At 37.8% G+C, this 10,966-nt stretch overlaps 1 pseudogene; it reads left to right on the forward strand.

Annotated features, from left to right (window-relative positions):
- Positions 1-9,083: 9,083 nt before the first annotated feature.
- Positions 9,084-10,258, forward strand: LOC123239735 (annotated as a pseudogene).
- Positions 10,259-10,966: the final 708 nt, after the last annotated feature.

Genomic DNA, 10,966 nt, shown 5'->3' on the forward strand with positions numbered 1-10,966 from the left:
CCAAGCTGAAGAAGGACTCTTGTTCTGGTTTGTTAGGCAATTGGCATGCATTGCTTAATAAATAAAAAAAAATACTCTGAAGCTCAAACCTTTGTTTCCTCAATCATTTCATCTTTTACCCCCCTCTCCAAAGGTACACATACCTTGGATAGACATTGCAAATTAATAGGGCCCAGAATTGAATAAAAAAAGCATTTGTGAAATTTCACAGTGCTTTTAATGAACCTAAACAGCCTTAAAACAAATCTCATCATTTAATACCAATATTTGTCCTGTGATGCTCTATGTGTACTTGCCATGGACTATCATAGTTTACAAAGATTTAAAATTTCATGTCACTCAGAGGGCAGTGCAAAGACAAATGATGGGAGTGAGTAGACTGAAACATATCACCAACAAAGAATTGTACTGGCAAAGTGGCATACAAATATGATTTTTAAAAATATGACCATCAAAAGATGGTAGCTAGAGAGAGGAGAAAGAATAAACAGCTCCATTGTTTCCCATGTAATGTCAAGAGATCTAAAAATAGGCCCCCATCATTTTGGATGGATTTCCTGGGGAAGATTTGTGGGAAAATATAAACAAGAGTCACACAAGGTAAGGAAGCCTGGATGGACTGTGATCTATACTGTTGGAGTGAGTAACCACATTGAAGACATAATAGAGCCATTGAAGCATCAAAGAAGTATTGGGACCACTATTGAATTATAGGTTTGTTATGCCAAGACCAGAATACATAGGCCACCAGGCAACCACAGTAACTCAAGAAGGAGTTGAAATCTGCTCTACAGAGTAAGGACACTAATGACTGGGGAGATGTGTATTAACTCTATATACTTAAGCATTAACACCAAGAAAACAGAGGCTCTCTACCAGCCAGTGCTGATACACCAGCATCTCAGGACCATTGGTTACAGCAAATGGAGAAATCCCAAATGCTGTGGATAAGTTCACTTACCTTGGTAGAATATTTTCCAGGGATGTCTACATAGATGATGAGGTCGATACATACATTGCCAAAAATCCATTAGTGTTCTGAGGCTCCTAAGGAAAGTATGGGAGAGTAGTTGCGAGCTGGAAGTTGAGATGATGGAGTAAAGAATGTTCCATTTCCCCAATTCCTACATAAACACACAAAAAGGAAATAAATTACCTCGAAACTACAGAGCCAGAGTCTGACTCTGGAAATAGCCCCATGGGTCATCAAGCTGGGGTGAGAAGTATGTATACTGGGCTTACAGGAGGGCTTGTTCCGACTAAGAACTACGCAAACAGCTTCTTAGTTCAGTGGCAAAAGTTTATTGGGTTGGGGTCTACAATTTATAGGGAAAATGATGTAGGTTAAGAGATTAGGTAAGACTTTTGCAAGAACAATGATTGGTATGATTTACAAGATGGAAACAATGAATGTAGATTGCCTTAGTGTCCTCTAAGCAGTGTTTTCTATAGGATAATAAATCACATGTCAGCATATCAATGTATGATCCAATACTATATGTTCTTTTTACAGAACTCCTGCTTCAATGAATTTCTTGACAGGGCATCTAGTATTTGGGAAAGGGGAAATGCTTGCTTTTCTCATGCTGGGGAGCAAACTATTGCTTGATAATCTCTAACCTGTTATTTCCCAGAGACCTTGCAAACTGGGGTGCATTGGGCATTCCACAGCCTTGCTGGAATGGAAGCCCCTAATTTTCTTGTGCTGCTCCCACACAAAACAGAGGAAAAGCAGGTTCACTAAGGTAAGAAGAGAGATTAGCTCAGGCGATACAGCTTCTGTGGGAACTGGAAGAACTCAGAGCGGCTCAACACATTATGACTTTTCCAGAGGCAAAAAATCTGCAGAATGGGAATGAGCCCAGCCTAAGCCACTTGACAAGGGCATTTAAGGCAGAAAGAAAGAATCTGTACACTTACACATGGCAGCAGAGGGCTTGAAGCAGCAGAGCCTAGAGCAGGGGACCTGCCCAGTCCAAGGTATTTGGAAGGGGCAGGGAAGTAGCTGAGTGGGGACCAGTCAAGCCTATGAAACAATAGGGGAACTGGTAACATGGTGTGCTGAATCTAGCTGGAAAAAAAAAAAAACAGCTGCAAGCCTCCACAGAGCAAGTTAGCAGGGCCATTCCCTAAACAGAAGCACCATGAGAANGTTTTTTAGGGAGTTGATTTTTTTCAGCAACTCTCCCCCCCTCACCCCCCACAGCTGTTTAGTTTTTCTGTCAATTCTCTTATTATTTGGTCTTTTAACTTCTTTTCTAGTTCTTCTAAGGGTTCTTTTGGTGCCTAAAATTCTTTTAGACTTTCTTTAAGGCTTTACATGTTTCCTTTCTGGCACTCTTGTCCTCTTGTGAGTTGGTATTTTGGTCTTCCCTGTCTCTAAAGTAAATTTCTAATGTCAATTTTTTTTGTCTTTGCTCATTTTTCTAGTTTTTCCCCCCATTGCTTTATTTATCTGTTGAGATTCTTCTGTTCCTGGAGTAGAGGGAACAGTATTCCCAGCTTGCAGAATCATCTTCTCTGGCACTTGGGATAGGCTGGGTTGCTTTTCTTTCTCATGGTGCTTCTGTTTAGGGAATGGCCCTGCTAACTTGCTCTGAATTCTGAAAAACCTGGAAAGTCGTATATAAACTAATGCAAACTGAAGTGAGCACAACCAAGAGAACGATGTATACAGTAATAGAAATATTATATGGTCAGCTATGAAGGACTAAACCATTATAAGCAAAGCATTTTGTAAAATGAGAGGTCTACAAGACATTCCTGATGAAAAGTGCTATCCACAAAGAAACTGTTGCAGTCTGAGTGCAGATCAAAACATGCCATGTTACACTTTATTCCCTTAATGGCTTTTTAATTGTATGTGTGATATGCATGTGCCTTCTATCATGATATGAGGAATATGGAAATTAGTATTGTATGAAAGCACTGGTATAATCTATATCAGGTTATTTATCACTTTGGGGAGGAAGGAAAAGTAAAGGAAGAAAGAAATCTGAATCCTGAAATGCCAAAAAACAATTGTCAAAAATTGCTTCAAGTTTTTATTTTTTTAAAGGGTCTACATAGCTTTTGTAGTGTCCTCATTATTGTCTTCCTGTGAAACCTGGAGAGCCTAGCAGTGCTATGCCAGGAAACTGAATCCATTCCATCTGAATTGCCTTAAGAAGATTCTGAAGATCACTTGACAAGCTAGGGTACCAGACACTAGATCTTTTCTCAGCTGAACTGCCAAGCATTAAAATTCTACTGCAGAGAGCACAGTTCTGACAGGCTAGCCCATGTTGTTTGAATGCTAAATGTATATTTGCCTGAAAGATTACTTTATGGAGAACTCACACTAACATGGAGGTCAGAAGAAGCTCTGCAAAGGAAGACACTGGCACAGGACCCCAGAGAAAGGTGTGCCCACATCAAAGAAGATTCTGTGTTCCATTGTGGTAGCTTAAAAGAAACACGAGATGTACAAATTTAGAGATATTTCCATCCCAAATGTTCATACGGACTATTTGTGCTCAACTTGTAGTAGAGCTTTCCCCAGTCATATTGGTCTCCTCAGCCACAGTCAGCCACATTACACACATTGACCCCAACATAGTAAAATTATTTTGGACCTCTGAGTACAAAGGACAATAAAATTTAAGCAAGAAAACACTAATGATTGAGTGTTAATTGCTTAGCAAGAAACATGCTTCTACTTAAGAGGCTGGCTCAGCAAAATTTCTATTAACCAGTGCCAAGAATTAAGACTAATCTCACAAACATTAAGTGTGGCATAGTGGAAAAACCTCTAGCTTTGGAGTCCAAGAACCGGAATTCACATGGCACTTCTGTCACTTGCTTTCCTGGGTAATCTTCATAAAGTTATATATCTTCTGTGGGCCTCAGCTTTCTAATCTATAAAATGAAGGGGTTGGACTAGATGACCTCTGAGGTTCCTTCCAGCTCTAAATCTGTGATCTGAAGTTTTGAAATATATTATTGTGGGAAAACCCCACAACTGCTATTGTAGAGGTTAAAAGCTCTACCAATGATTATTCAGTATTGGTCTGGAGAGTCTCCTATTCCATTCTCTTGGGTATATAAAATTAGAGAGCAAGTCTCCTGACCTGTTTCATGAAATGGAACTGGGAAAGCTGCCTGGATGTGGATTAGAGGTTAAGTCATCTTTGCTACTATATAGTTTTTCATCAGTGTATGAAACACTGGAAATAATTCTGTAGGATATTGCATGAGAATACCTATATAACTTGAAGAAATTGTCTAAAGAAATAACTTAAAAATTCATAAGTTGTATGTAAATTAATCTTGGTTACCCAGAAATAGGAATATTTTCCTCTGAGGTAGTTTTGTACTGTTAAGAAAGGAATCTGGCAACAAGACCAAGTAAATATATTTTTGGCTCTTTCACTATCTTTAAGAAGTGGCCAGGAATAAGTAAATATCAGTTACTGGAATTCTGATTATCATCTCATCCAGAAACTTAAAAAAAATCCCAACAGACTGCTGTTTATGACATTCTTGGTATAAAGAAGACCACCTATTTTTGGAACCTAGTCCAAAGAATTTAGGGGCATTGGTCTTGTTTTCAGAATTTATGTTATTATGCCAAAAATACAGGACTGTTGCATTCCTCAATGCATTAATAGAAAGAAATTGGCTAAAATTAAGAAAACCTAATAAACCAGGATTATCTTGGGAAAAGATGTTATAATAAAGAAGAGTATATAAGAGTGTGGTTTTAGTGATACAGATTGGATGCTTGGTGACATCTATTTGTCAGGAGTTAATAGAGAACTGGAACTAATACTGTAACTTTTTTGATAAATAACTTTATTTTGCAGTAGTGGAATGCTGTAACTTTTTTACAATTAACAATTGCTTTTAAATTATAGCATTCAATTTGAATTTTAACTGCAGTTCTCTTGAGAAAGCCTCAAGAATCACTCTAATGGAATTTATTTATTGATAATATTTTATCTGAGCATGAGTATATGGATAGAACTTATCGAGTTGTTATATCTAAAAGTTTATATGTTGAAAGTTTATTGCTTATGTAATAAAAAAGAAAAAGAAAAAAGTATAGAAAAAAAGGACCAGTCTATCCAAGAATGATGAGACTCATTACAAAGAGAATGGTCATTAGATGATGAAATTTTTAACCATGAAATTTACAAAATAGATAAAATACAAAAAGGTCCACAGTTCTGTACGATCTCCTTTCCATTCACAAATCTTAGAGTAAGAAGGGACCCTAGGAAGTGTAAGGGGGAAAAAGGAATTTTACGGGTTCAATATATTAAAAGGTGGTTGCCAGGAGAAATTTCCCCAATTAAGGAATAATCTCAAGTCAAAATTGACTTTTTTGGCGATTTATTTATTTACAATTAGGAAGGTCGAAGGTAGGGAAATTGAGAGAGAGAGAAAAACTCTGTCCCGGACTGGAGGCCCAGACCAGGTAAGAATTTAGAGGCCCAGCAGTTGGGGCACAGAGGTTAATTAAACAAGGCTACTATCCACAAGACCTTTTACAATTAGAGAGGCAAGAGAGGCCTCCCTGAGGGTAGAGCCTCCAGAAACGCCAAGGGAAGAGAAAGAGAGTCAGCCTAACTTATCCATGTGACAATTCAAAGGGAAGCAGTCAGAGGTCCCACCAGAGTCTCATCATTCCAACACTCCTTCATGATCCAGAAGAGGTCCTCATCAGATGCTGTCTTCCACTGAAGACCCCATCTGACTAAGGACCTTCTCTTTTTAAAGGGGTCACTTATGCATCACTGCCTATTCCTCCCTCTTAATTTGCATGTCCAATCACAATAGACAATTCTCATAGTACTGCCTAGGGGGCAGTCAGTTGACTCTAGCACACTTGGGTTATGGACCTCCCAGAATTAGAGGTGTTCTCACCTTTGGTAATTAAATCTAAAGATGGGCAGTGTAGACTAAATCCAATTATCACAGAAGCCATCTAATCGAACCCCTAAATGATCTCCAATAATATCCCTCCAGCCGTTGCATGAAGAACTTCAGAGTGGAGAGCACATACATTCCCAAAGTAATCCCTTTAGATAAGTTATAATTATTAGAAAGTTTTCCCTTACATTAGACTTAAATCTGCCTCTCTACAGCTCCTATCAATTACTCTTGGTTCTGAGTTCCTGGAGCAAAGCAGATAGATTTAGTATCTATTCCACAGGACATCTCCTCAAAAGTTCTAAAACATTAGCCATGTTTTTCTCTTTAAACATCTCCAGTTTCTTCAACTCTTCCTTACATTGTATAGATGCAAGGCTCTTTCCCAGAGCAGTTGCCTTCTTTGGACACTTCTATTTTTCCTAAAAGGTGGAACCCAGAAATGAATACAATACTCCAGATGTGTTCTGATCCAGAATATGGTGATTCTATGATTACCCTGGTATCGGACACTATGGCTTTCCTAACGAAGCCCAAGACTATTCTTTTTGGCTGCCAGAAAGAACATTCCTCACTTAAGCAGGCAACTAGGTGATGGTGGATAGAGTTCAAATTTGGTCTCAGATTTTATTGGCTGTATAATCTGGGTCAAGTCACAACTTCAGTTTGGCTCAGTTTCCTATAAAATAAGGATAATAATAGCACCTATTTCCCTAGGTAGTTGTGAGGATTACATAAGATATTTGTAAAGCATGTAGCCCAGTGCCTGGTACATAATAAGTACTTGATGAATGTTTCTTTCCCTACCACCTTATTTCCTTCCTTTCCTATTACTCATATTAAGTTTATTATCCACTATTCCTTTCATTTTTAAAAATATGAACAATTGCCTAGTTATGCTTCCCCCCACCAACTTGTGATTCCTTTAATGAATCCAAGAATAGGATTTTACATTTATCTCTTTAAATTTTATCTTATATGACCCAACATTCTACACTTTTGGGGTTCTGACTGCCATTAGTAAGTTGGAGTAATCTCTCCCTACTTTGTATGAGCTATAGATTTATATGTGCTATTTTTGCCTTCATCTAAATGATTGGTAAAAAAAATGATAAGTAGCATGGCGCCAAGGACTTATCCTTGAGGATATATCTACTAAAGACTTCCCTCTGAAACATTTTGAAAATTGATCACAAGTGCTTTAGAAATTGTGTGGCCTCTCACATCGATTTCTTCCTTATATATTTGGTCATTTTCATACACTACTCATTTACATCTTATAAGTGCTTCCTCACACAGGTTACTAAGGTTACTAAGATGGTAAAGTCTGCATGTAATCTGGTGTTTCTTTCATCACTGAGCACCTGCAGCACTGGCCCAATATATAGTTTTGTCACTTTTTTTTAACTTGTCTTTTCCCCCCTAGTCTTTCCTGCATAATGTTTCTAGATTTGCAGAAGTAAAAACAGAATACAAGTAAAATCTACCACAGTCTAGTAATTTTGAACTTATGTAACAGAGCAGGTATGGAGTTATTCTAGGAGATGTCTGCTGGCTGACCCAATCAAATAACCCCCTCTTCTTGGCATTAAATTTGCATATGCAAGCATTCTAGGAATCTCTCTAGAATGGTCAAAACCACAAAATATGTAGCCTGCCCTGCTAATAACAGATGGATCCAGACAGTTAGACTCGGCTAAGGAAAAGTAATATAAAACTATATAAAACCTTTATGGGAAAACCCTACTGGGTTCCCAGGATTAACAAGACCCTAACTCATGCAAGATATTCTACTGGGGCTCGGGACTTATTTATAATTTTGGAACTAAGGGTATTCAGGAAGCTGCATATCAAACAGCTACTGAGATGTTGACATGTATACTCCTGGGCAGTATTCTTGATTTAATCATATATTCTTGCTTGTATTAATTTTACCACTAGAACACAAAAGTGTTGTCAGCTTCATTGCTTCAACATTGCAAAAAGAGCCCAGAACAACTTAGGAAACTGACAAAAAGATAAACTAAAATATTCTAATTAAAGTATTGAGTTGGTATATATAATGATTAGATTGCAACCTCCACTGACAAATGGTGATTTTATAGCACAGTTTGATTAGATGAAATACATGAACATATATATATATATATATATATATGTACATGTACATATATATATATAGAGAGAGAGTCTAATTTTTAAAAGCTTTATTGATTTTTTATGTCATTATAATTTCTCAATATCCAATTGTGGCAGGGCCAACAATACTTTAGCTGATACAATACTTTCCATAATATCTTGTCTCTACTTCTATTCTCCTAACAATTATATGTGTAAGGAAATGGTTTTGCTTCCTAGAGAAATGTAAATGAATCAATATTGTTTGCTATAGAATATATATTATACAAGCATAAATGTTTATATATATATATATGTATATATATATATAAATAACTAAGGTCTAGATGTCCTTTTGTTAGGATCTTAGTATATTGGATATTTAGTTCCCTTCCCTCACCAAACCTCTATGGAATCTGAGTTAGCATTTCATGTGTAGAATTCAAAGAGAAATAAAAAATATATAAGCGTCTCTATGAAGCTTTGATTCCTCAAGGTCTTGAGAGAACAACCCAAGGTCATTGTTTTGTCACTTGTCATATGATTGTTATTCTTTGCTTATTCTTTTCAAAAGGTCTTCCCCTCTTTACCTAATAACTACATAAATAAAACATCCTTAAACCTAGATAGCTCCATGTACCTAGAAACAGAAATAAGACCCTCTATGTTCCCCATGTTAGCTAAGTTTGATTAAATCATGGAGCATTCCAGGACTCTTATCTCCCTCAACCAGTTACTACTCTTAGAGATCCCACATGGTAGATCTGGAGGCAGTGGTAGTAGGGGATAGATTGCTATCAGCCAATTATCTCCTGGAGTTTCTATAAAGGATAGACCATCTCTAATATATGTCAGAGATCAGCAGTATTCTTATTTAAAATAGATACTGTTGCAGTCTTGTTTTTAGATCACTTAGATCTTTCTCTGTATTTCTTGTCCTCTCTCTACTAGAGAGTCATTCCTTGTTACAAAATTTTTTTTTAAGAAATAAGAAAAAGGATTGAAGGTCTCCTCCCTGATGTTCTTAGCTTTAATTAGGACCTGCCCTCTTCATGTCTACCTCTGTTATCTTCAATCTGGATATGAAGGGGAAGCCCTTAATCTGCTGGAAGTGTAAGAGGGATATGAGCATGGCAGAGTATGATACTTCATGCCCCTCCTGATGCAGAAGAAAAAAAAAGATCTGACCCCACTGCTAACCCATGGCACAGTGCACTTCCTGTGAACCAAACAGCAACCTTTTTTTGGTAATCAACACACTCAAAAACACCAATGCCTCTCTACAAGTACTCTTTGCAAGGCCGGGGAAATATTTTCTAAGTATTTCAAAGAGCAAGAGGAGGAAAGCATCTAGGATGAACTCATAGATTTTGACTTTTCATCACCCAGAAAGGCAACAGATTAGAGAAAGGCAAGTCCTGGGAGCCTCCAGAAGTCATTCATGCACTCAGAGAGCATCAGCTATAAGAATGAGATTTTTGCTGATGTGATTGAGTCTGTCAACTTACTGGTAAAGGCCAATGGGAGTGTGTTGCTGAGTGAGATTGTGAGCACCATTAAGCTGAAAGTATTCTTGTCTAGCATGCTGGAGCTGAGATTGGGCCTCAATGACCAGATTCCTTTTTGAACTCATCACATACTACAAAAACAAGTCAGTCAAATAGAAAGATTTTAAGTTTCATCAATGTGTCCACCTCACCAGATTGACAATAATCAAACCATTTTCTACATCCCACTTGATGGTAACTTTGAGTTCATGTCTTATTGATTCAATACCCAGATCAAATCACTGATCTGGATTGACTCAATCATTGATAAATTCTCACACAGTCAGGAAGAGATTATGGTTAATGGTAAAGATGAGTTGAAGAAGCAGTCAGAAGTCAGTAGTGTGGATATCACAGTCCTACTCCCCAATGATGCAGATTCCCTCCAATTCAAAACCCATGCCAAGTATTTGCCTCAGAAAAATGTGGTTATCTGGAACATAAAGCTATTTCCTGGAGGAAAGGAGTACCTAATGAGAATACACTTTGGCTTACTTAGTGTGGAGAACAAGGAGATGGAGAACTGACTTCCTATTTCCATAAAATTTGATATTCCTTATTTCACTGTCTCTGGGATTCAAGTTTGGTACATGAAGATTAGTGAGAAGAGTGGGTACCGGGCCCTTCCCTGGGTTTGCTGTATCACCCAGAGTGGGGATTATCTGCTTCAGACCAGTTAGAAAGACCATGGAGCAGTCGACACTCTACTCTGTGGACCCTTCTACCCAAAACTTTTTTAAAGTGTGTTTGTGTGAGTCTATGACCCCTGTTCTTATATCTATTTGAGAGGTGTTCCATCTATATCTTTGAATGGGAAGCAATTCTGTCTTTCTATTTAGGGGGTAGCTTTAACCTTTGTGTGTTTGAGGGGTGCCCATAATCTTTTGGTGAAGTCTACTTTGTCTTATTTGGAATGGGGGGGCATTCATGATCCTTGTCTATGAATATCAGTCCATTCATTGTCCTTACTCCTGATCTGGGCGTCCATTCCTGAAGGCAACCTCATACAGCTGTAGTTCTTTCTCTTGACACTATCCGAGGTAGGATTTTCCTTTCCTATCCCTTAAAGGGAACAGGGGTTCACCTAGAGCTCTCTCCTTCCTATTTTTATATGAAGTAGAGGAACTAATTTCCTCCTACTTCTCCTGTGATTGCCTTAATGCCTTGTTCGCTATGCCTCTGTCCTCCTGCATCTTCCCTTTCTCTGTTTTCTAAGATTGGGTTTCCCCAAGCCCTGCTTGCTTGGGATTCTTTATTTCCCTATCCTATATGGTTTTAGGATTTAAGATTAAAGAAAGTCAAGACCTGAAAAAAAAGAATTAAAAATCAACAAAATGGATCTGACATTAAAAGCAGTCTCCCAAAATCTGGCATTAAGTGCAATGTTT

Source organism: Gracilinanus agilis, chromosome 3, assembly GCF_016433145.1.
Source record: "Gracilinanus agilis isolate LMUSP501 chromosome 3, AgileGrace, whole genome shotgun sequence".
Classification (NCBI taxonomy): domain Eukaryota; kingdom Metazoa; phylum Chordata; class Mammalia; order Didelphimorphia; family Didelphidae; genus Gracilinanus; species Gracilinanus agilis.